The sequence below is a fragment of the Phalacrocorax aristotelis genome, chromosome 8 (genome assembly GCF_949628215.1).
Source record: "Phalacrocorax aristotelis chromosome 8, bGulAri2.1, whole genome shotgun sequence".
NCBI lineage: Eukaryota > Metazoa > Chordata > Aves > Suliformes > Phalacrocoracidae > Phalacrocorax > Phalacrocorax aristotelis.
The window spans coordinates 33,564,105-33,589,942 of NC_134283.1; the positions used below are offsets into that span (position 1 = coordinate 33,564,105).

At 59.4% G+C, this 25,838-nt stretch overlaps 1 protein-coding gene across 10 annotated transcripts in view; it reads left to right on the top strand.

Moving 5' to 3' along the window:
• The first annotated feature begins 2,978 nt into the window (after positions 1–2,978).
• The window catches only part of CXXC5 (CXXC finger protein 5), a 44,999-nt gene continuing 22,139 nt past the window's right edge, over positions 2,979–25,838 (top strand). Inside the window, exon 1 of one of the 10 annotated variants that reach the window (XM_075102366.1) lies at positions 2,979–3,134. The gene's annotated coding sequence lies outside the window, so the exon portion shown is untranslated. The other 9 variants (XM_075102365.1, XM_075102368.1, XM_075102361.1 and 6 more) reach the window with 9 other exon arrangements.

A 25,838-nucleotide genomic window follows, 5' to 3' on the forward strand; every position in this document is an offset into this window, starting at 1 on the left:
CCTGAGTGTGGGGAGCAGGTGAGTGCAGGGAAGCCTTCAGTGGAGGAGAGCAGCAAGGTGGGATGGCACAGTGGGGCGGCATTGCTGGCCAGTCCCCAGTAAGGACCCATGTTCCCAGCCAGGTCACAGAGGGCTTCATGGTGAAGAGGTGGCTTCTCCAACAGCAGGAGCAGTGGGTGAGCACACCCCAATGCTCCTGCATTTTAGGTGACTGCACAAGGTGTCTCCCAGAAGATCTTGATGGGACCCTTGCACATCTCTGCCTGAGAATTTGGTGCTGCCCTTATAGTTGAAGTCTGATCTTGAAGGGTCCCATGAAGATGAAGCGAGGAGAGGTATCTTCAAACTTTCTTAGGTGGTTAAGGATGTGATGTGAGAGACATGCAGTTATTGCTCAGCTCCTAAGCTTCCTTTCTGAAAGAAGAGTCATCTGGATGTAACAGGTCCTTTTCACATCTTCCAGTCCATTACAGGCTGCAGATCAGTGCAGAGGTGGCATCAGCCTGGATGATGGATGGTGTTTAGGTGATCAAGGAGGGGACAGCTTCCTATACCCATAGAGTCAGATCTGTCAGCTTCTTTCAATAGCATTGATCACACGTTGCTGCTGACATCTTTTATGGGCAGTAAATGGAAGCAGAGAGGAGTGTGGTGGGTTTGGGGCACTGCTCCAGCATCTAAGAGTCAGGGGATGATGGCTCCTCAGGTCTAAGATGGTGGAGCTGGTCAAAGGAGACAAAACCCAAGCAGAGAAGGCAGCGTTTAAGAGTCCTTTCTGCAAGGAATTGTGTGCATGGCTCACATCCCCAGCTCCCCTGTCAACAGTGTCTCAGTCAAGGCTCAGCTGCAGCGGCACTGCTGGGAAGAGGGGATGTGAAGTGGGAGGAAATGTGTCCGGGTGGGATCTCAGTGCAGGGACCTACCACGTGCTTTTTCTCAGCAGCCTCTTCACCATGGGAGGTGACAGAGCATCCATTGTCTGCCAGAACGTCTCAGCCTCACTCAGACTTTCTTGCTGCCAAATGGGGTGCAGCATGGGCACTCAGCGGGGTGACCCAACTTGCCTCCACAGGGGTTCAATGGATAATGGGGGTTTTCATGGGGAGCCTCATAACCTTTAGGGTTAAACTCTGCTCTGAGATTACCGTGCTTCTGGGACTACCGAGAGATTCCCTTATTCAGCGCTTCTCCTCAGGTTGCAGTCCTCGCTGGCAAGGGTCTCTGGCCCCAGGGCTGGGCCAGCTCCCCCAAACTGGGCCCTGCCATGGTGCAAAGGGTTCCCTGTAAAATGCGGATGGTCCCCTGCTTAGGCAACCCAGAGATCATCGCCTTCTCCTGTGCCCATGGACATTGCTGGCTGCAGGCGCATGTACACCAACACATCCAGAGGGATGCTGCCCTGAACCAGGTCTTACCCTACAAGTACAAGGCCATTGCTTCTCCATGGCCTTCAACAAAACACAGATGTGCTCAGATGAGACTCACCATCATCCTCAGGAACCCAGATTCCTGCTGCCTGCTGAGGCTGCCTGCCAAGAAGGTATATGGGCAAGGCCGGGGGTACAGGCAGTGTGGGGGTTGGTGTGCTGGGCAGAAGGTGATGTCCTAGCTGCTGTACTGGTGAGGAGGAGGCCAGCACAGTTTTCATGGTTGTTTCTCCACAGTTCCTTACTCAAGTGTGCCCAGATTAGGTCTTGCCATAAGTAACTTTTGACATTTCCCAGGGAAACCATTTAACTTGCACGTCTTTTTCTGAAATGGCAGTTGACCTGACCCCTCTAAGTGTGCTTGTTTGGGTGGATGGCTGCTGCTGGCGGAAGCGGTTTGGAAAGCCCCACCTGGATCCACAGTACCCGTGGTGGGGGCTTAAAAGGAGGGACTGTGCTGAGAAGGTGTCCTCTCATTCCAGGTGCTGGGTCTGAAGGATCCTGTCCCACCACAGGACTGATGCTGGATTCGAGATGGTGACACAGGGCTGTCCAGGAGACAAAACATGGGAAGGTACAAATGGATCAGAATAATTTTCCCCGAGTTGGGCTTGCTCTGCATTTCAGCTCCCACCTGAACAGCAACCAACCTGGCCTGAGAATGGGTGTTTTCATGCCACTGGTGTCTTCCCAAACCTGGCTGCTGAGCAGCAGCTTGGCATGAGCCAAAAATCTGCAGGCACTAGGAAAGCTCCCATGTCAATGGGACCCAGGACGAGTGTCCCCTGCCTGGCTGTGCATCACAGTGCTTGCCTGTCCTTCTCTTGATGGCAGGGCTTGGGCAATGCTTCCGTAAACCCTCAGCAGCAGACATAGACAGCAGGAGCCACCAGGAAGTGATCCGAGCCGTGCCGACGTGCCCCAGCCCCGCGGCTGCCTGCCCTGCCTGTGCAGGCAGATGGCTTTTGCAGGGCGCTCCGGATGTTGGAGCGAGGCTATTTTGGACCACGTGGGCGTCTGAATTCCAGGCGAATCCCTGGCTCATAAAAAAAACCCCAACGCCTGCCAGGGTCCCCGGAGGTGGAAACGCTGCAGCTCAAATGTCCTCGTGGCTCTCCTGCCGCCTGGCACGTAGGCGTGCCTGCAGCTATGCCTGCTCGCCCAGCAGCCCACATGGCCCTGCGGCAGAGAGCCATTGTGCCCACTCGCCCTTCTCCCAGCAAAGGCTGAGTGTCCAGGGCACCCGGATGGCTGTGGCGTCCTTTGGCACCGGTGTGAGCAGCTACTCAACACCCAGAAAGGGATGATTTGGGGTGGGGGGGGGTATGTGTGTGTGTGTCTTGCCTTGCCTCCCTGCTTGCGGACTGGAGGGGGATGCTTGCTGGCCCCTGCGCTCTCCATGCCGTGCTCCCCCCTGCACTCGGCCACACTGTGGTGGGAGAGGGCAGAGGGAAAACGGCTTCCTGCCCTTCTCCCAACCGCCGGCGTGGCGTCTGTTTGCTTTGAGGCCCGGGTCCCTCCTGCCAGGACATTCCCGGGCAGCGGCTGCTGCCGTTCACAGAGGAGCCAGGGGGACAGCCTGGACTGTGGCCCCCCCAGCTGCAAAGGCCAGAGCTGCATGCCTGCCCTGCACCCACATCTCCCTCCTCAAGCCCCCTGGGACCCAGGCTGAGCTCCCAGGAGGGGCACGAACCATCCAGCAACCTGGTAGGCAGTGGGAACTCATTTCCAACCCCCCTCCCCAAGCCCTTTCCAAGAAGAGGTGGCTGGTCCCCGCACTGCCGAGTGGCTGCGGCACGTCCCTGGTAAGCGGGGCCAGCATGAGCCTCTGCGGCCCGCGGCCGCCATGTGGGAGACAGCTGGGGTTAAAAATTAACACAGACAGAGCCTCAGTTAATGGGAGGCAGGGGCTGGTGGAGGGCTATGTGCTTCTTGGGGCACCCTCTTCCTGGGACTTAAGGCTTTTGCAGCCAGGAAGGTGGGGACTCCTGTGGCCCCCCAGCTGGGAGACAAGGGGGTGCCATGGCCCCTGGACTTGGCTGGACACAGGCAGAGTGCCATGCCCCTGGGGCAGCCCATGGCAGCCACCTGAGCATGATGGTGGGTTATTCTAACCCCTGGTGCGGTGGGCATGCCCTTGGAGGTTGGCACCCAAAAAATGCCAGCTGCTCCAGCTCTGTTTTTTGGCACCATCAGGGTTAAGGGGAGCAAATTGGCTTCTAAAAAAAATAAGGAGCTTGTGCCAGCCTGACCCCAGCTTGCTGGGGCGGGGGGTCTCCCAGCAGAGCATCCAGAGGAGCTTGTCCAGCTTGCCAGTGCTGGGTCCCACCAGGTTCCCCCATCCCGGTGGCTGAAAAAATTCCTCCCTAGAATCAGGGATGTCACCAAGGTATGGGGCTCCTGAATTTGGGTCCTCTCCACCAGAAGACACCCCACACCCAGTGCAGAGGAGGTGACAAGCAAGTGTCACTCTGTAACCCACTTGGATGGCAGCAGCTGAGCTCAGGGGTTTTGGGTTGGGGTTGGGCATTTTGGAGAGTGTTTGTGCTCCAGAGGCTGTTGGGACGCGTCTCCTGCTCACACAGCCTTGGCAGCCCTCCAGCTGCTATCCCATAGTGCCCTGCTGCCATGCGGGGGGGCCACGGACCTGTGTGACCCCCCCCTTCACCGCGGCAGGGTCAGGCTGCCTAGCATCACCGTCATGTCCTTTGGCGGTCCCCCACATTATTCCCAGCCCCATGCCTCTGGGCAGGGGTCCTGGATTCACTCCCCGGCCAGGAAGGAGGCAGTGCTGTGGGAGCGTTGGGCCCAGCGTGGTGAAGATTTTGGCACTGGTTCTGGCAGGCAGAGACCGGAGGCAGCACTGCTGTTTGCAGATAGGCTTTCCACGCTGTCCTCTTGTCATCTATCCCTGTCCCCTGTGCCTTCCATCCCTGTCCCCAGTTGCCTCCATCCCCCATCCACCTTGCCCTCTATTCTGCCACCCCTGCCTTCCTTCCCTGTCCCACTTTCCCTCCATCCCCATTCCCTTTGCCCTCCAACCCTGTCCCCCTTGCCTTCCACCCCCACCCCCATCATCCTCCATACCTGTCCCCCTCGCCCTCTACCCCTGGCCCCCTCAATCTCCATCTCTGTCCTTGTCCTTTTCATCCTCCATCCTTGCACCCCTTGCCCTCCAGCCCTGTTCCCTTTGCCCTCCAGCCCTGTCCCTCTGACCCCCACAGCCCCCAGCACACCAAGGGATCAAAGTCCAGAAGCAGGATGGGGGTTCATGGGATGTGTCCCATGTCTTGTCCCCAGGCTGTGGGGATGTGCCAGTTTGAGGGCACTGGGGGACACCATCCTCCCCAGTGCTGGAGCACTGTGTGCCCCGCAGTGCGTACCAGCTCAGGGATGCTGGGGAGCCTGGGGTTTGCTGGGGAGTGCTGGGCTGGAGCCACAGCTTTGCTGCTGACACTGTGAGCGAGTCCCTACTTGGCTCCATGCCTCAGTTTCCCCTCTCTTAGAGGACTTCAGCCCTCAGGCTGAAGGCAATTTTCATTCACATGAGTTTTCCACATATGCTGAGCAGTGAAATCCCTCTGTGGTTGTCCACCTTTGGTGGGCTGCAAACTCCAGGTGCAATTGCTGCAGGCCCTGCCTTTGCAGGGAGGACATCAGCACCCTGCATCTCATGGTGGTGTCAGGGGATCAGGGTGTGCTCAGACCCTTAAAAATAGCAAAAAAAGGGGCAAATAAAACTCCATGGGTGAAGCCCACCCAGGTGAGAGTGTGTCATATGCTGGGTAGCATTGCTGGTGTCACTGTGGCTGGGCTGTGGTGGCTGCGTGCGGTGCTGGTAGGATGCTGTCCCTTCTCCCGCATCACCAGTGCCACCCGCATCCTGTGCGCCTGGCAGTAGAATACTGCCTGTTTTTTTGGGGGCAAGAGGCTGAAGGGCAGATGGCAGGCAAGCAAGGAGTGCGCTGGGGAGGTTGAGCAGAGGAGCTGAGGGTGATGAGCCGGGGCTGGTGGTGATGCCAGCTGGGGACCAGGCACAAGGGGTGCCCAGGAGGACACTGCCATTGCTGCCACCCGGAAGGTAGCATCATCACATTGCCTGTGTTTGAAAATCCCAGTCACTAAATATGTGAAAGGCACATAATTAACAAGATGTGGATCAAATACAAAAAGTGCGTCCGCACTCCTCAACCCCCCATCTTAGATTTTTTTGTTTCATTTCAAGGCAGGAGCGGGGTGGGAAGCGATTTTGCATTCCTGTGAAAAAAAAAAAATCAACGGCAACACAAACCCAGTTTCATTTTTGTCAGGGTTTCTGCTTTCGGGAGGTTTTGGGTATTTTGCTGGCAACTGAAAAGGCTGCAGGAATTGGGGGTGGTGGTGGGTTTTTTTTGGGCCGTTTGTCCCTGGAAAGCTGCTCTTGGCTGAGGAGTGGGGATTTAATGAATTTTTTAAACTTCCAATTTTTCAGTGCCCACCCCACAAAGGGGAAGAAAATTCTCCCCCCCAGCAGCAAAAAAATTCCTGCCAAAAAGTTGAGCAGAAAACTTCTGGGCCAAGCGTGTTGCCCCTGAAGGGGCCAAACCTTGGGGAGATTTGTCCTCTCCTTCTGGGTCACTTATTGGTAGCATCAATTATTTGCTGTGCAGGGGGCTTTCAACTGATGCTGCGTGTTGGGGACCGGCAAGCTCCCTCCTGGTGGCAGTGGCAGGCTCAGGGCTCAGGGGCTCTGTGGTTGGGGTTCCTCACCCCCAGACCAAAGCAATGCTCCCTGTGGACCCAGATGCAGTGGTGGGATGGGGGGGCTCTGCACTCCAAAGGCCCCCCCTTCTGCACCCCAGGAACTCAGGGGTAACCCTTGCTTCTGCACCCTGCTACCAGCTACACCCCATGGGGGTGACAGAGGGATGTGGACACATGCCAGGGCCTCCCCATTGGGGGGCAGAGGCATGGGGTACAGGTGGGAGGGGACCCCACAGGGGGGACAGAGAGATGGGGCACTTGCCAGGAGGCACCCCACGGGAGATTCAGAGGTATAGGGCACCCCACTGGCAAGACAGAGGATGGGGCGCATGCTGGGAAGCATCTCGTAGGGGAGGGCTAAGGATGGGCACCCCACAGAAGGGACGGAGGGATGGGGAACACTCTGGGGTCACCCTACAGTGGGTGATGGAGGGATGGGGGCCAGCTGCCGTGATGAAGCTTCATGGGGTGGCTGGGGGCTGGAGGGGCACCCTGGGGTGACACCCCACGAGGCACCCAGATGGTGGGGCACAGACCAGAATGACACTCCTGAGGCTGCATGGGGACAGGCTATGAGGTGGGTGGGGCGGGGGAGGGGCACGGGGATGCACACAGGGGTGTCACCCCTTGGGATAGAGGGGGCAGGGGAAGGCACAGCAGGGTGACACCCCACAGTGTGGATGGGGGGGACATGCACCAGAGTGACACGCTACTGAGGATGGGTGGGGGGCACACTGGGGTGACACCCCAAGGGGGCAGATGAGACATGGAGGTACACAGTCGGGTGACTCCTGTGGGGGTGGGTGGGACATGGGTGGGGCACAGCAGGGTGAAACCCATGGAGATGGGGGAGCACAGGGTGTACAGGGGGTGACTCCCATGGGTGTGGATGTCACATGGGGGGACACAATGGTGACACCCATGGGTGTGACTGGGACATGGGGTGAACAGTGGGGTGAAACCTGTGGTGGATAGGTGGGACATGTGGTGTACAGGGGGGTGACCCCCGTGGGATTGAGTGGGTCATGGAGAGCACACCACAGTGACACCCCCTGGGGTGGATGGGACATGGGGGGGCACACCGCAAAGGTAGCCCAAAGGTGGGGGTGGGTGGGAGGTAGCGTGCACAGCAGGGTGACACCGTGGGAGCAGATGGGACATGGAGTGGGACACACTGTGATGACACTCCTGGGGGTGGCTAGGACCTGGGGGAGGGAACACCACAGGAACACCCGTGGGGGATGGCCAGCCCATGCGGGACACAGTGGGGTGGCACCCGTGCGGGCAGGTGGGACACGAGGGGTACACCATGGTGACACCCGTGGGGGCGGCTGGGACACGGGGGGAGGTGGGGCACACCACAGTGACACGCGGGGGGGGCAGATAAGACACGGGAGTCACAGCAGGGTGAGATCGGTGGGGGGAACACTCCGGTAACACCCATGGGGGGCGGATGGCACATGGCGGGGCACAGCGGGGTGACACCCGTGGGGGCGACTAGGGCACGAGGGGTGTGTGTGACACGGCGATGGGGTTCGGGCCACCCGTGGGGTGGCTGGTTGGGTGTGAGGGTGTGAGGCGGGCGGCGCGCGCGTGGGGCGGCGGGGGGCGCGCGCGACGCGGCGTGGCGTGGCGTGGCTGGGCGAGCGGGGCGGTTCGGTCCGGTCCGGGTTTTGCCGGCAGCCGCGGGCAGCAGCGGCGGCGGCGGCGGCAGCGCCGTGCAGCGCGATTCGGGGGCTGTGCACTCCCAGAGCGAGCGGCGATGTGGAGGTGGGTGTGCGGCGGCGGCGAGGCACCGTGCCCGCCTCGGCTCCCCTCTGGCCGGGCCCCCCCTCCCCGGCGTCGGGCAGGTGCTGATCCCCCCCACCCCCTTCGCCCTTTACCCCCCCCGTCCCCAGCTCCCGGGCAGCCCCCGCCGCACCCGGCAGCGCTGCCCGCAGCGGCGGCTCCCGGACCGCCGGTAGGTGCCGGCCCCCGGGGCCGCTCCGGCGGGCGTCCGAGTTGGGGGTGTGCGTGTGGGGGGGGTGGTGGAGAAAGGGGGAGGGGGTAGAAGAAAAAGTTTGGCGGGGGGCGGCTGCGGCTCGCCCCGCTCCGCCCGGCGCCGTTACCGGGCTGCCCGCGGCGGCGACGGGGCGCGGAGCTGGCCGCCTGCCCGCCTGCCCGCGCCGGGGCCCGGCCGGTGCTGCCTGCGCGGCGTCCGAGCGGCCCCGCCGCTTCCCGGTGAGGGCGCCGGGGTAACGAGCAAAGTTTTTCTCCGTGCGGCTGAACCCCACCGCCTGCCCCGGTCCCCGTCCCCTTTCCCGGTACCCCACACCCCGGCGGGGATGCGCTGGGAGGCGGCGGGGGTGGGGGGTAGGGATGGGGGCGAGCCCCCCCCCCCGGCCGCCCCGGGCCGCCGCGGCATCGCCCGGTGGTTTCCCGGGTGACAATGGTGGCGGCGGGGCCGGGGGGCGGCGGGGGCGGCAACGCCGCGGCGCCGGAGGGAGGTGGCGCGCCCCGGGCAGCGGGGCCGGCCACTGCCACCCGCGGCGGATCACGCGTGGTGGGGTGGGGGGAGGCTGAGGGGGGAGCCCCCACCCGGCGCCTGTGGCTTTAGGCGGCCCCTCCGCGCTCGGGTTGCCCGCGTGGCTTTGCTCTCGCCTCCCCGGGGGGTGCGCCAGGCTTCAGCGGCAGTTGGGCTCCTCCACCGGTGACCGGCAGCGGGGTGGCCGTGGGAGCGGCGCCGCTCGCCATCGCCCAGCCATGTGCAACAACTAACCCAACTTTATTACCCCCCCTCCCCCAAGCAATCCTTCCCCCGCTTCGCCGTCAGATGGGATTCCCAAATCTCCTGCTCCCCCCCCACCCCCGGTGGGGAGGGCACCCAGCACACCCCGGCACGCAAAGATCCAGCCGGATCGCTGCGTCCGCCGCGTAATATCCCTCGTACAAGCCTGGCAAGGGTGCTGCCAGCCCCGAAGCCATCGTGGGTTTTGTCAATTGTGCCCCAACCCTGGGACTGTGGCGCCAAACTCCACTGAATTGCTCCCCCCCAGGCCCCACGGTGTTGGTGTTTTTTTCCCTTCTTATTTTATTTTTATTATTACTATTTTTTTTTTCACTGCATCCCGCAACCAGCGATGTCCTTCTTGCTGGCCTGCGTTTGCTTTGGGTCCGTTTATTCTTTGCTGGGATGATTGATTGGGGGGGGGGGGGGGGGAGGGGGGGTAAAGCGCCGCTGCCCGCCCCGCTCCGCGTCCCACGCATAAACAAAGCTGCGCACACATCCTGCGATAACGGATCACATGTGTGCGCCGCGCCGTCGCCCCTGACCCCGGCCGGGCAACCTTTACCCCCCGCCGCCCACTCCCTGCAAGCGACACCGGGAACGGAGGGGGGAAAGATTGGGGGGGGGGGGGGAGGAGCTGACGTGCTGTGGGGATGGGGGGGTTTGAGGCAGGATTTGGGGAAGGGGGGAGATGCACAAGCTCAGCTACCTGGGGCGCGGGGCCGGAGCCGGCGGAAGTTTTGTTTCTCTGGAAACGGGCCCTTGCTGTGTCAGCAGCCCCTTTGTGCCGCTTTGTCCGTTCCCCCCCCCGGCCCCCTCGCCCAGCGGTGGGGCCGCACCTGGGGCTGTGGAGGGACAGACCCTCTCCTCTGCTCCCTGTCCCCTCGCTGCTCCCCGGGGAGCTGAGTTGCATCCCCCTCCCCAGGAGGGCAGTGGGGTTGAGATGAGAAAGGGTTAGATGGGAAGGCGGGGGGGCGAGGTGGTGACCCCCCAAAGGTACCACTCAGTGGGAGTGCTGGAAGGCATGGAAAACCTTCTCTGTCTGTCTGTCCGCCTGTTTCTTCTTAACATTTCTATGTGGAAAAGCTTTGCAGAACCATCTTCTCTAGCAGCACTCCCCGTTCCCAGCATCCGAACCTGGCAGGGACGCCAGCTCTCGCCTCCCTGGCAGTGCCGGCGGCTCTTGCCACCGCATCAGATTCAAATCGGTCGCGGCATCACGTGGGCTGAGCCTCGAACCCAGAAAGTGTCACCACTCGTGGTGGCTCTGTCTCCTGGTGACAGCCAGCGAAGGCCCAGCAAACCCAGGATGCTGGTATTGGTGTCGCCCTGACGATGCCACCCAGCGAGCTGGCAGATGTTGCGCCCTGACCTCGGGGCCAGCGTCGGGGTGTGTGTGGGGAGACACACGATGATGGGATGATGGGGATGGGGACGCGCCGGCGTGTGACAACAAAAGCAAAGTAACAAAGGACCCGCCAGCGGCGCTCAGAAGTTTGTCCCGGCCCCCCGCCGCGGCTGTCCGGCGCCGTCAGGGGATTTGGTGGCCTCATGGGCAAGTTGGGGTTTTGCCTGTTTGCTGGCCGGGGGGGTGCAGACAGGGGTTTGGGAGTGGGTGTTTGTGCCAGGCGCTGCATATGCCTCCCTCCCTCTCCGCCTTGGTGGGAAGAAGGCAGGAGGTGGCTGACTCGTCCTTGACATGGATTTTTTGGCGGAGATGTGGGCAGCCAGTGCCACGCTGCCAGACGCCTGCCTGCACCTCCTGCCCATGGCACGAGGTAGGCGGGCAGGGGAGAGGGGCCTGGGCGCTGTGCCCCAAAATTCAGCCTATCCCTCCTCTTCCTCCTCCTTGGCAAAGGCAGGTGGTGGGGGAGATGCAGTGGGGGCACAGCAGGGGGTGCCTTGGGGATCCCCCACCCTGGGGGTCCCTCACCCACTGGCATCCCCTGCTGTCACCAAGGCCATTCCAAGCCTTGGACAGGCAGGTGTTGGCGGTGCAGGTGCTGCTTGCCTGGGATCTGGGGACACTGCAGGACTTGGGGTGGCATCCCCTCCCCAAAATTGTCTCCTCTGCCAAATCTCCTGCATAGGGGGCTGGGAGAAGGGTCGGATCCTGGGTGCTTGGCCCTCGCAGTTGGCATCCCCCCGGCACCTCCTGCTGTTCAAGGCTCAGCTGAGGCTGGATCTGGCCCCAGGTGGTCCCAGACCCTCCACCTCCAACCACCCCCCCAGGCAGGGACATTCCCCAGAGTGGCAGGAGTGGGTGCTGCCGCTCCCCTGCCTCTCCTCACCCCGCCGGCGCGTTTGTTTTCCTAAACCCCGGCTGTAGGAACAACCTCTTGATTAAGTGTATTAATAGTTAAACTTTCAGCTCATAGCTTAAACTCACCAGACCACGAAAAGCTCCCTCCTTTACTCATGCTCTGTTGCTCAACTAAAATATTGCACTCAAAAGGGTTGGGTTTTTTCTTTCCCCCTCCTTTTCCCCTGACTTGACTTTGACTCCTGGGAGTGTGGGGGGTCTTGCAGGGCTTCCCTGCCTTGGGGGGGGGACCCCAGTTGTCCTTGCAGCCACCCCTCTGTGAAGAGCCCGGGCAGGGTGGTTGGGGGGGCTCCCCTGGCCTGGTGTCACCCCAGTGAATGGGGCTCTTGAAGTGCATCCAGGCTGGAGGGAGGATGGGAACTGCCATCACAGGGGAATGGTGGCCCCCTGCCCTGGTGGGGACATGGGGACGAGCTGCGGTGGCTGGGAATGGGATGGAGTTGCTGGTGGTAGCTGGTGTGTGGGATCGGCTGTTTTCCTGCCAGGCCGGCAGTGGGGCAGGAGGAACGGTGAGAGGTTCAGCCACGCCAAGTGCCAAGGCCCTGCAGTTGGGTGGGGGCAACCCCCAGTCCCAGCACAGCCCAGGGACAGGTGGGTTGGGAGCCGCCCTGCGGAGAAGGACTGGGGGATACTGGTAGGTGACAAATGGAACATGAGCCATCACTGTGCTCGCAGCCCAGGAAGCCCAGCAGGGTGAGGAGGGAATGCTCCCTCTCTGCTCCACTCTGGTGAGACCCCCCTGGGGCACTGTGTCCAGCTCTGGGGTCCCCAGCACAAGACAGACAAGGATCTGAGAGCAGATTCAGAGGAGGCCACTGAAATGGTCTGAGGCTGTAAGACCTCTGCTGTGGAGAGAGGGTGAGAGAGTTGGGGTTGTTCAGCCTGAAGAAGAGAAGGCTCTGGGGTGACCTTATTGCAGCCCTTCAATACTGAAAAGTGGCTTATATGAAAGACAGAGACTTTTCTCTAGGGCCTGTAGTGACAGGGCAAGGGACCATGGTTTTAAACTGAAAGAGGGTAGGTTTAGGTTGGACATAGGGAAGAAATGTTTTATGATGAGGGAGGTGAGACATTGGAACAGGCTGCCCAGAGGAGTTGTGGATGCCCCATCATTGGAAGGGTTCAAGGTCAGGTTGGATGAGGCTTTGAGCAGCCTGATCTAGTAGAAGATGTCCCTGCCCATGGCTAGGGGGGTTGGACTGGATGGTCTTGGGAGGATCCTTCCAACCCAAACCATTCTGTCATTTGATGAAGGGGGACAGTGGCGTAGGACAGGCAGGAGGGAAGAGCAAAAGGGTGGCTGGAGAAGGAACCACCTCTGGGAGGAACCAGACAGAAAAGCCTGGGCCCAGACCAGTGGGGAGGAAATGCGTGGGTTTGATCCTGCTCAGGAGTGGCTGTGCCATGGAGAGCGGGGCAGGATCAAGCCTGCAGCAGACTTTGCCTTCACCAGAGGGACCTGCCCTGGTAGCGAGGTGGGCTGAGACTCCTTGTGCTGGGGAAGCCACCAGGTGATCATCAGGGCATGGGGGCAAGGAGCAGCCTGCATCCTCATCCATGCCCCATGTTACTTGGGATGCTTACAGTGTTGGAGCTATAGGAGAGCTCCAGGAAGAGCCAGGCGGCAGGACAGTGTGACCCCAGTGAGTGGCTGAGGGTGACCTGTGGGTCCCATCACCTTTGAGGGAGTCCAAACGGCATGTTTTACCCTGGCCAGTGGCCCTTGAGTGCCTGGAGGCCAGGGTTGAAAGATGTTTCTGGGTCCATCAACATCTCAGCGCTGGTGATGCAAACGTGCCATGGAGCAGGTCCTCTCCTTGCCCAATATTCTCTCTTTCTGGGGCACCTGCAGGGCTGGGGGGTGCATTGATAATGTCTTTGGAGTGATTTCATCCTGGCTTGCAAGCAGGTGGAGGGCATTGACAGCCTGAGGTGATAGCCCTTGCTGCACACAGGTGGCAGCCTGTTATTATGTGAATAAAAGGATTTTTAAGGTCACAAGGTTTTCAAGAAGCTGTGTTGGTGTCTCTGGTTTCTACTCATCCATCGTTATGGCGTGGAAAAGGGACTTGAATAATGGCCCTGCTGTGTCCACCTTGTGGAGGCTTGGCTTGCAGGCTGTGATATTCCCTTGGGATTTGTGGGTCTGGCTCAGTGTTCTTGTACTCAGACAGTGTTGCTTGTTCTAAAGCATCTTCCATCACCTGAACTTGGACATCCTTTGTGCTGGGAGGATGAGGATCCATCATCTCCACAGAGTGATACCTATGGTGTGGAGGCCCAGGTGTTGGAAGGTATGTGTGGGCCTCGATGCTGGAACTGGTGGCAAAGAAAGAAAATGCCATTTTCTGATTTTCCAAGTGGGATGTGCTTTTCCATCTCCACTCTCCCAGCTTAGAGAGGTGGGAGCTGGAAAAGGGCTTAGGTCACTGGCTCTGCCCCATGTCAACACTGCAACACACTTCTTCAGTGGGGCCAAGATGTGGGTGATGGATGGGACCTGCGCCACAGTGTGAGAACTAGCCTGTCATTTCTGGGTCAGCCCTTCTAAGATGGGCTTCATCCCAAAGGTCTGATTGTCACCTTTGTGGCACTGGACGCTGGGTGGTGGCAGGGCTGGGGAATGGTGCTGTTCTGGCCCCGTCGGTTGTGAGGTGCTTTTGGGTTACTTCAGTGGGTTCTGGGTTGCTGCTGCTGCCCTTGTGGCCCCAGCTGACCCTGGTGTACATTTGCTCAGCACTTGTTGGGCTTTCTGGGGATGGCCCAGGCTTGAGTGAAGGTTGGGTTTGTGCTTTGTTATGATGAGATGGGGCATGGTTGTCTCCAGTGTCCTCTGGTGCTGCTGCCTTTGGTCATCTCTTGGTTTGCTGATGGTTGCCTGCTGTTGGAAGACAACCTCGGCTGTGGCTGTGGCTTGATGCATGTCTCATTTTTGGCTTTGCAAACCTGGCTTAAGTTCATGCCTCTGCTCCTGCTCTCCATAGGGATATCTGGGCAATATCCATCTCCCACTGTCTTCCTTGTGAGAGTTTTCGGCTGTGGCCAAATGAGCAACACAGCTCCATCCACTCAGACCCTGGGTGTCTTGGTGTCCCCAGGGGTCCTGGGGTCACCAGTTCTCACTTATTTTTGCTGGGAATTTCCCATGTGGCTTTGTTGCCTCTTTCTCTTCCTCAGAGGCTGGCTGACAAAAGTAGTTTGGGGTCTAGGTCTGAGTCCCAAGTCTCTCACTTGAACATCCTGATGGCTGAGGGGTTATCACTTGAATATCCCCACCCTGAAAGCTCCCAAGCATATGCAGACCCAGGTGCTTTCAGCTCTGCTGCCTCCGTGCCGTGTAGGCTCTTCCATGCTGCACCTTCTTGCTGCTTGGAGGCAAGTTCCTGTTCCCCAGTCTCTCCAGGAGCTGGAGTGTGGCTGGGGAGGACCATTTGTGCCTAAAGAGCATTGAATGTCTTGGGGATTGCTCAAGACCCTGAGATGCTGGTGCAAAGCCTGATGGAGGGAGGTCTACACCCATGGGAGGTGCAGACCAGCACTCTGCCCTCTGCTTTGCAGGAGACTGTCTTTGGGTTTGCGTCCAAGTCAAGGGAGGGCAAATGAACTGTGCCCACAGATGTTGCTTGGAGACTGTGTGGTGGGGTTTTGCCTCCTTTCAAAGGCTCATAGAATGGTTTGGGTTGGAAGGGACCTTCCCAGATCATCTAGTCTGACCGCCCCCCCCCCCCCCCCCGAAGATCTAGGGACATCTTTCACTAGATCAGGCTGCTCAAAGCCTCATCCAGCCTGACTTAGAACCCTTCCAGTGATGGCATATCCAGAACTTCACTGGGCAACATGTTCCAGTGTCTCATCACCCTCATTACCCTCATTGTAAAACATTTCTTCCTTTTGTCTAACCTAACCCTGCCCTCTTTCGGTTTAAAACCATCGTCCCTTGTCCTGTCACTACAGGCCTTGATAGAAAGTCTTCCTCCATCTTTCCTATAAGTCCCCTTTATAGGTTGAAAGGTCTTTCAGCAGGTCCAGGTCTTGACTGGGGAGGTGAGCGGTGCGAGTGGCTGGTAACCGGGATGTGGCAGTAGGCTTGTGGACAGCCAGGGAGGTCGAACCTGGGTCTGTGAGTGCTGGCTGGGTTGTTCTTCCCCACCTTCATATCCTGCATCCATGCCCTGCTCGGCTGGGATCACAGCAGGGAGGTAGATCCCAGGCAACCATGGCTCCCAGGGTCCCTGCGACTGCTCTCTGCCCTTGTGCCCTGTTGCCTGCCAGCGACTTTTCCCCCAGTTCCTGCAGCCCGTGGGAGCGAGTGGCCAAGGATTGCTGCTTGGGGAGCGCTCCTGTTGCCCTCTGCTTTACCTTCTGCATCTCGCTAATCTGATGACCGGAGGTATGCGAAGCATTTCAAATATGGCCTCGTTAGCTGGCTCTGGACAGAGCATGCAAGAGGCGTTTCTTCACACTCCTATTCCAGCCGGTTGTTGCCGTTCCCTCCTCCCATGGGCATCCTGCTGCCATTTGCCCCATGCCAGCTGGGATCAGCATGGCCAGTTGAGCCCATCCTGCCTGGCCACAGGATGGATGTGTCCCTTTGCAGGTTGGCTCCTGGCTGCCATGGGTGGGCGTTGGGTCCTGTGGTGATTTGAGAGCATTGCTGGGCACATGGGCAAGGGGTGAATGTGTGCTGATGCTGGGGAGCACGATGTCCCCTCTGCCTGCAGCTTTGGTGGGTGCCTAAGCCTCCCGCAGAGTGCCCAGCCCTCTGGAAACACCTGGAGGGGTAGCCCAGGGCACATGCGATGGGTGGCTTTGGGGGGTGTGTCCCAGGGATCTCGCTAAAAGGCGCTGGGGTGGGGGACATGAGATGATGGATGCTGGCCCCGGTGGGAAGCACCCAGCATGGGGAGTGGACCTGAGGGGGCTTCAGTGTGTCTCTGGACTGCAGGGGAGGGGGTCCCTGGGATCCCCAAGGAATGGGTGCTCCCCAAGGGGACTGTAGCCCATCTCTGGCTGCCTCTCTGGGGTGGTTCTGGTGGTGCTGTGCCTGTGAGAGTGCTGTGGCATCCACCTCGGAGTCCTGTGCCTCTGTCTGACCTACCCACCCTGGGATGGCGAGCAGAGCATCCCGTCCATCTGTCCACCTGTCCCTGTCTGTGCCTCCCCATCCCTGTTGTGTCCCAGTGTACATCACTGAATCGGCACACTGGACTGCCAGCCGGAAGGGGCCCCATTGCTGATAACGCTGCCATGCTTCTGCCTGGCCGGGATGCCTGCCCACAGCACCAGCGCTGGCAGGGACCCTCCACTTTCGATGTCCCCAGCGTCCCCTGCCTTGCCGTAGCAGCAGCAGGAGCCTGGCAACGTCTCCCTGTTGAAGGAGCTATTTAAAGCTGGGGTCGGGGGGAGAAAAATAAATGTAGAAGATGAAGATGATGAGGGTGGCTCCAGCCGCCCTTGGGGACAGCTGGCCCAGCGTCGGTGTCCCTGGGGAGGAGATGCCATGGCCCGGCACGGCCCAGCGCCGCCCCAGCAGGGCTGGAGCCGGACGCCAGGCATTTGCACTTTAATGCATCAGGACAGCTTGCAAATTCCAGCCTGGCGCGGCAAGGTGCCGGCCGCGGTCGAGCGTGCGCTGTCTGGCGGGCGAGAGGGCCGCGCTGCCATAACCGGTTAGCTCGCCGGCAGGGTGCGTGGGCCGGCGGGGGCTGGGGGCCAGGGCAGGGCTGCAGGCAGCCCCTGCCTCCCGCCGTGCCGGGGGGGGCTCTGCACAGCCCGGCTGCAGCAGAGGTGGGGGGCAGCCCCGGTATGGTGGTGGCACAGCAGGAGGTTGGCCTGAGAAGGGCAGTTCTGTAGGGACCTTTGTTCTCCCCGCATCTGCAGGGACCCCTGTCCCCTTCTGTCTGCAAGGACTGCTTTCCCACCCTTCTGCAGGGACCTCTGTCCCACCATCTTCAAGGACCCCTGTCCCCTCCTTCTGCAGGAAACCCTGTCCCCCTTGCCTGCCCCTTGTCTGCAAAGCCCCTATCCCCCCTTCTACAGAGCTCCCTGCTCCCTCATATATAGGGACCCCTGTTCCCCCTTCTCCAGGGACCCCTGTCTCCTTGGTCTGCAGAGACCCCTGTCTGCCCATCTACTGGGTCCTGTCCCCCCATCCTCAGAGCACCATGCTCCCCCCGTTTTCAGGCGTCCCTGCCCCCCCCTTCTGTGGGGAACCCTATCCCTCTGTCTTCAGAGCCCTGTGTCCCCACCATCTGCAGATCCCCCTGTCCCCTCATCTGCAGAGGCTCCCATGTGCAAAATCACCTGCTCCCCCTGTCCCCACTGCTGTAGAGCCCTGTGTGTCTGCCATCCACAGGATTCCTTGTCCCCCTGTCTGCAGAGTCTCTGTCCCTGCCATCAGCAGAAGCCTGGGGTGATTCCTGAGCCAGGCTTCCCAACACCAGTGATGACCTGGAGGCAGTTCAAGGGTAGCCTGTGCTGTTTGAATCCCTGGGGAGAGGGGACAACCTGTCATGTCTACACATGGGGAAACAGAGGCAGGGAACGGCAGTACTGCTACTTGTGCCCCCATCACCGCTGTGCCTCAGGGTCTTGTGCGCCTGGCAGGCTGGGGGCCAGCAGCAGGGGCTGCTCCTGGGGGTCCTCATTCACCTCAGCTGTGGGGGTGCGCAAAAAGGCAGCAGATGGTTTTCCATCAAATCCCTTCTAAGAGGCAGTTTCGCATGCTTTCCCTAAATATTTCCTAAATGTTTGGGCCTGTTAGTGGAGCCGAGACCAGCAGGCTTTGCCTCCGTTGCTCAGTGTGCCTGCATTTCCCTGCCGCCGCATTGCCTTTTCCCCATCCTCATGTTCGGGTTCCTTAAACAAAAAAGCCTTCAAAAACATGTATTGGCCACCTTGCTGGGAAAAACCAGTGTCACCTTGAGTGCTAAACCTGTGGCACCCAGGGGCCTTGGTGCACGCTCGCCAGGCTCTGGGTGCTCCCTGGCCCTGCTCCGGGCTGGGAGCAGCCAGCGGTCGCTGCATCTTGGGCCAGTGGAGGATGGGGCTTTTTTTCCTTTGCGAAGGCATTGGGGGATTAGTGAGAGGATTAGTAAATATGACCCCAGGTAATGATTAAGACCCAAAAAAAAAAGTAAAGGGTGCTTCCCCCCCCCCCCCCCCCCATGTTGATGCACCGTAAAGATTAAAGTGGAATGAATTCGTGCTGTGGCTGGCAGTTTGTTTAGGGGTGGGTGGGTGGAAGGGAGGGTTGGGGAGACAGGGCTGTGATGGCAGCTGTGTCTGTGGGTCTGGAGATGCTAGAGCTGGGGATGAATGGGGACCTGGGTGCCAGTGGCAGGTCCCCGGGGGTCCCCAGTGACCAGGCTGCCTGTGGCTGGTGCTGGCTGCAGGCAGCCACAACTGGCAGTGGGTGATGGGGAGGGGATTTTTTGAGCATGGGGTAACACTGATAACCACTGCCAGCCTAATCCTGGAAATAACCAGCACTGGGCTGCAGAGTGGTGGCTTCAGCAGCTTGTCCCAAAGGCCAATGGCTCAACCGATAGGGCTGGGAAACACCCCTGACAGTGGGGAATAAGTCCCCATCCTGGCCTGCAACTCCCCCCCATTGGAGGTGAGACGTGCTCTTGTCCCACCCAAAATCCCTGGGCCTCATCCTGTGAACCATCCCATCATGCGGCCTCCTCCAAGGATAACCGGGGACCTGGTGCCAAATATTCAGGCAACAAAGCTCCTTGCTTTTGGCTGGGCCCCCCTCCCTCAGTGGCTGTGGGGCCTGGGGGGCTCCCGGCAGAGCCCTGGCAATCTCAGCTTCCCTGGTGGCAATGCTCCCCTGGGAAGTGCCAGGAAGGGGTGACAAGGGGGTCCTCTCCAGGACATGGAGGATTCCTACTGCTCTGGGGCATCTCCCTTCCTGCAGCCAAGAGAGGCCGTTGGGAGGGGACTGACTTCCCTGCCGTGGTATTCCCATGTCCCTTTGGCAATGGAGCGGGGAGATACTGTGACCAGAGATAGAAGAAATTGGGGAGACCCCCTCTGGGCTGTCTGGCCTTTCTGAATGACCATGTGACCAGTATGTGTACTGGGAGGAAACTGGAGTGGCCATCTCTGGGGAGAATGGGTAGTGGTGATCCTGGTGCAGCCATGACCTTGTCCCTTCTCCCCCCTGTCTGCCCAAGGCGGGGCTGGCCCTGGGGCAATTCCTCTCCTGGCAGCCTGGACCTCTGCCTTGGATCCATGGGTGCCACAGGGAGTGAAGCAGAGCTGGCTGTGCATTGGGCACCTCCTGGCAGGGTTGGCCCGCTCCATTGGGACTGAGCTTTTTTGTGGGGCTGAGCACTGGCTGAGTGGTCAAACAGTGTTTTGGGGGGCTGAGCACCAGCTTGGGGGACAAGCATAATTTTGTGGGGCTAAGCACCAGTGTGGGGGTTGAGTACTGGCTTTGGGGACAGCTGTCATTTTAGGGGGCTATGAACCAGCTTGGGGGTTGAGGACCATTTTGAGGGACTGAAGACTGGCTTGGGGATCAAGCAGCGTTTTGGGGTTTTGAGCACCATTTTGATGGGCTGAGCACCGGCTTGGTGGTCAAGCACCATTTTGGAGGCCTGAGGACCAGCATGGGGGTCGAACACCATTTTAGGGGGCTGAGTACCAGCTTGGAGATCAAGCGCTGTTTTGGGGGCCTGAGCATTGGCTCAGGGCTTGAGCCAATTTGGGGCTGAGCAGCTGCTCAGTGGTTGAGTGCTGGTTCAGGGAGCTGAGACCGGCTCAAGGGATGAGTGCGGGTTTGGGGGTTGAGCACTATCTTGGGGGGCTAAGCACCATCTCAGGGGTCAAGCACTGGTCCAGGGGGCTGAGCACCCACTCAGTGCCATCTTGGGGGGGACAAGCACTGGTCCAGGGGGCTGAGCACACATTCAGCACCAGCCTGGGGGGGGCTAAGCACTGGCTTGGGGGTTGAGTGCCATTTGGGGAAGCTGAGCACCAGTTTGTGCATCAAGCACTAGTATGGGGGGCTGAACATCATTTTAGGGGGCTGAGCACTGGTTTGGGGTTGAGCAACAGTTTGGGGGGAGCGAAGCGCTGGTTCTGGGGTCAAGCCCCAGTTTGAGGGGCTGAGCACCAGCTCTGGGGTCAAACACTGGCTCAAGGGGTTGAGCACCAGCCTCGCAGCTGGGTAGGCAAATACTACACTGGGGTGATGTGGGCAGGTCTGACCACTGCTCGCTTAGGTGTGTCACAGCCTGCAGGGTTGGATCCAGCAGTGGTGAAGACCAACAGGCAGATGGGGACTGGATTCTTCGTGAGCATGCTGGGGTGGAGGCATCCTGCTGAGGATGTCTTCCTGCCTCACACCCCCTGCTGCAAGGCTGGGGGCTGGCAGTGCTGGGGCTGGGATTGTTCCTGCTCCCTTTTTGCTCCCTGTCCTTCTCCATGCATGCTTGTACCGTGGTAGCCATGGGATGGGGAGTAGCATGAAAATCTGCATCTGGGTCCCTTTGCTGGCACCAAGTGGGTGGGCGCATCCCAGCCCTTCCTTGCTTACCTCAGTTTCCCTGCTGCAGCAGAGGTCTTTCAGAGGCCTCCCCGCTGCTTCCTGCCATGGGGGTTGAGTTGTCTGGCTGCTCTCCCGCCAGGCTGCCATGGGACATCCCAGCCCAGATGGACAGGGCAGGCAGGGATGGGAAGGAACGCCAAATCTTCACACCCTGCAGCAGGTTGGCCGATACCCTGCGTGATGATGAGGTACCAAGAGCATCCCTCTGAGTATTCCCCTGGGAGATCTGGTGTGGTGGGGTGTGCTGGCAAGCCTGAGCCCAAGCCTGAGCCATGCTGGAGCCCAAGCTTGCACCTGCTGTCCCGATGCTGCCATCAGCAGCCAGGAATTGAATCCACCAGGACCTTCTCCTGGAGCAGAGGTGCTCCTCAAGCTAGTACCCATGCCTGCCCCATGGTGCTGGTGTGCGAGGGGGTGTGTGCGTAGGTGCAGGGAGCACTGTCCCCTTCCTGCTGAGCTGCTGCTGCCAGGGGAGGACCATGTCGTCCCATTCTCTGGGGTTCAGCAGGTCTGGGGTGGTTAGGAGGAGCCCAAGGTGTCTCCTGGCTCTGGGGCAAGGAAGGGCACAAACCCACTTTTTTTCCTTTGCTGGTCACCTTGAAACCTGCCAGTCCCAGCTGTCTTGCAGACTCATCTGTCACCCTGCCTGTGCCTGGGATGACAGCAGCTGCACCTTCCTCTCTGCCCTGGGGGAGGCCAGGGGACGAGGGCAGAGATTTTTTGTGGTTCCAGGGCTGTGCTCTGTCCCAGGGCTTGTCCCTCATGCTGTCCCTGCTCCAGTGCCTGCTCTGGTAGCACCGTCGGGCTCCTTGCATTGTTTCCTTTCTTTCCATGGGGTGCAGGCATCCTCCTCCTTGGGGATGCTCTGTCTCCTCCCGAGGGGTGGGGGACAGATCCAGACCAGGAGGAGGATGCCTGCAGCTCCATGCCCCAGTGTCTGCATCACCAGCACTCCCCACCATGGGACCAGGGTCTCTCTGTGTCCCCCAGCAGGATTCATGCCAGTGCCATGTCCCCATGGGCTTTCTGCGACATGATGGCACTGGGAGCTAGGCAGGGTGTGATGATGGTAGAAGGTCCCCTCACAGGAGAGGGAGGAGTGATGCTGCTGGGGATGCCGGTCTCAGTGAGTCCCATCCTGGAGGGCAAAATCCTGCTCTTCCCCTCCCCTGGCTGCCTTTGCCCTGGGACACTGCTGCCAGCTGCATCCCAGCTGACCCCAAAAGCTCTCCCGGCAGGTGACCATGGGGTGAGGCACCAGGGGTGTCCCTGCGCCCATCCCACAATTTCTCAGGGGCCCCATCCTGGAGCTGGAGTCAGTGCCCCAGAGTGGGGAGCAGCTTCTGGGTCCCTCAGGAGTGGGTGCCCTCCACATGGCCCTGCTGCCCCTGAGCACCAGGCATCATTCATTTACTGGGTGAAAATAAGGAGAAACTTGGAAGTATGGGGTTGGAGAAGGGCCCAGGGCTGCCTGCAGAGTTTGAAGGAGTGGGTGGGTGCCAGGGGGGCAGAGGCTGTTGCCAGAGTGCAGGCAGACACTGCACAACGCAGCTGGCTTTTTTTGCTGGGTGCAGCAAAACCTCTTTTCTCCCTGTCTCCCACCATGCGCACTCGTACTGGGGTGGCCATGGGATGGGGAGTGGCACAAAAACATGAATCTGGGTCCCTTAGCATGGGCGCATTCCAGCCCTTCCCTGCCTCAGTTTCTCTCCAGGGGTGGAGCTGTTGCAGAGGTCTCCCTGCTACCTCCTGCCTCAAGGGGTTTGGTTGCCCGGCTGTCTCCCACCAGGCTGCTGTGGGGCATCCCTGCCCAGGCAGGTAGGGCAGGCAGGGATGGGAAGGAAAACAGTGCCCTGCAGCAGGACAGCTGGTACCCTGGGCAATACCGGGATGCCGAGAGCTTTCCTGTGAGCTTGGCTGTATGTGTGTGTGGAGGGCTGGGTGCTCGAAAAGGTACAAACCCCTTGTGCCCTCAGGGCTGAGACTGCCCCAAACTCATCTCACTGGTGAAAATAGCTGCAGGGTGGGTGAGGGGTGTGCTTGGCCACATCCTTGCCCAGCTGTCCTTCAGCTGTATCCTGGCTATGGGGGCTGCCTTGCTCTGGGGGGACCCTCCAGTGGGGGCCCCCAGCTGTGTTTTGTGCTGGGGGGAGGCTGCAACGCATAGGAAATCACGTGGCTTGGGGACCTGGGGCTTTACGGGAAGCAAGGGTCGAGGTGAGGGGTCGAGGGGACTGCGCTGGGCATCTCCCATCCCGTCTGGGGGCAGCTCGGCTGGTGTTATGCTCAGGGTTGGGCCCCCAAACCAGCTGCCCCTTGGTGGCTTCCTGGCAGGCACGGGGCGAAGGGCGGCGAGGGGTGGGATGACAATGAACCGCTATCCCTCCCTGGAGCAGATGGTCCCTTGGCAGCAAGCTGCCCCTTCTGCATCGATTACCCAGGCTGGCCGTTTAACGATTGCTTTCTGGGGTTAATTAAACTCTCCTCACTGAGGGCTGCTGTGTGGCAGGGCCCAACCTGCCTGCAGCCCTGGTTCCCCCAGAAAAGGGAGGACGAGCCTGTGGCTGGAGCTGGTGTTTGCTTCTAAGCCAAGCCTCACCCTTAATGTCTGTCCTGGAGTACAGCGGTGGTGCCGGGAGAATCGCCACTGCCGGCTGCTCTTCTCTCGAGGGCATGCAGAGCAAGGTCAGCTGCAGAGCCTGGCTGTATCCTGCTCCCCAGGCAGCCTGGGGTGCTGAAGGAGAGGCTGGCTGGTGTCTCCCTGCCGAACACTGCTTTTTTGGAAGCGGTCCCTGGTACCCTGCTCCCATAGGCTTTGGGCTGTGATCGACTGCGTCTCTATTTGTAATGATTTTGGAGAAAGGCGTCAAATATTTGGCAGCTGGATGGTGACGGCAGAGCAGCGTGGTTTGCAGAGCAGGTTGCTAGCCCTGCAATTGTTGGGAGTTGCTGCTTCTTGCATATCTAAATGTGCCCTTTCAGCGGGCGCTCTCGGTCGAAACTGCCATCTTTTGCCTCATTGTCAACCTCGGTGAGGTTACGCATCATTTGCTGACTCACAGCCTCCTGCTCTAATTACTCGGCTCCACTCTCTACCCGGAGCCGCCCAGCCAGTCCCGGCACATCGCTTCCCACGGCCGGGCTGGGGGGGCTGGAGCTGGAGCACCTTGTGCAAACCCGGTGCCTGCACCTGCCCCTGCCCGCAGGCATTTTAGCCGAAAGCTGCTCTCATGGTCATCTACTCCTGCATCCCACCACTTGCACCCCCCTGGGATGGTTTTGGGGTGCAGCCGAGGGGCTGGTGGGTACAGTCAGGGTGAGCACATGGAATTGCCTGACCCATTGTCCAGGCATGATGCCAGGGGGCTTCAGGGTTGGCTGCCTCACCAGGCATCCCCCTGGGCATCGGCCTGCCGAGGGATGCTCGCTCCCATGCGCACCATCCAGGCTTCCTGCGAACATCCTGGGCGTGCAGCCCCCCTGGGTCAGCGGGAGCCCAGTCTCCCCCCTTGGTGCCAGTTCTGGCTGGGACAAGCTGCGCACTAAACCCGTTAGCTGAGCCTCTTTGATCCCCATCTGATATGATTGTCCGGCCGGTAAGCTCTCAGCCAGGCCCAGTGTGATTTCCAGCATTGCAGCGATTCGAACAGACGCCGCAATTACCTCTGGGGTCAGGCTGGTCCCACTCTTGGTCCTGCTCCTCTGTGCTGGTTGGAGCTCATGTCCACCCAGAAACAAAGATGCGAAGGAAAGCACTGGCTCTGCCCTTTATTATGATTATTTATTATTATTTTTTTTTATTATTGTTGTTATTGTCATTTCTATTTTTATTTTAAAATATCCCCCCATCCCGGGCTTGCTGTCACGGTGTCGTGCTAGTGGGAAGAGTCTGCTCTCTGCTCTAGCATCTTGTTTCTCAGGGGCTTGCACCTTCCAAGGAGAGGCGACCCAAATCTACCCATCCCAGCAAGCCAGATGGGTACAGGGGCTCAAGCTGGCTTTAATTAATTTAATTTTTATCTTCCTCTGTGTTCAGGTGTAATATTGGGGCAGAAACAACATCCCTGCAAATCCATCTTGCTAATGGAGGTGAAACCAAGCCGGGTAATCCGGTGGTAACGACAGTGCTCCAAGCTGGGTAATGCAGTCGTGCTTGCCTTGGAAGAGGAGATATTTTATTTATTTATATATCAAGAAAAAACCCCATATATGTGTTTGCACAGGCTTCTGTCTGTCACAGAATGGTACAACCACGCATCTTATCTCGTAAAGCCATATTTTGGCCCTTTTTTTTCCCCCAAGAAAGTGAATTTTAAGCACCGGGAGACAGTGATGGTTTCTTTGGAGCTGTTACGATCTGCCATGTACAATAAATCCGTCTTAGTTTGTGGATTATTGGCCCAATAGACCGTAACAGCTCTGTCAGCCCCTCCTAGCGTGCTGTGTCCGGCGAGCTCAGCCTTCTGTGGGTTTTCCTTTATTTTTTATTTTTTTTTTTAGCAGAAATTTCCTATGGATTTTTCCATGCCGTGTGCATGTAGAGCAGCTGATATGGAAATCACAGGAGCTCAGATGCATGCCTAGGTTTTGGGGCTTTTTTTGCTTTTCTTTTAATATATTTCCCCTCTGAAAATACCCGAAGGCACAAACCTACATGCTGGAGTCCAAGCCCTGAAAGTATGATGAAGCAGGAAGGTAGAGCTGTCCCTGCTGGAGTGCGGCAGGCTGGCGAGGGGCTGCCTTGGCAGTGGGAGGGATGGGGTTTTGCTGCTTCCCAGCAGGATTTTCCATGGATGGCCCCACTCCTGCTGGCCATTGTCCTGGTCCCCTGTGCTTGATCCAAGCCTGGAAAAACAGGATTTCCCCAGAATGGCACGGGATGGTGTGCTGGCCCCTCCATCCTCACCAGGCAGGGTGCTGGGTGGCACATGCTCTTGTTACCTCAAGCCTGAATTTGAGGGGGTCTGAGCCCCTGGAGAGGGGGTAACCAGCAGCTGGTCCTGCCCCAATGTCAGG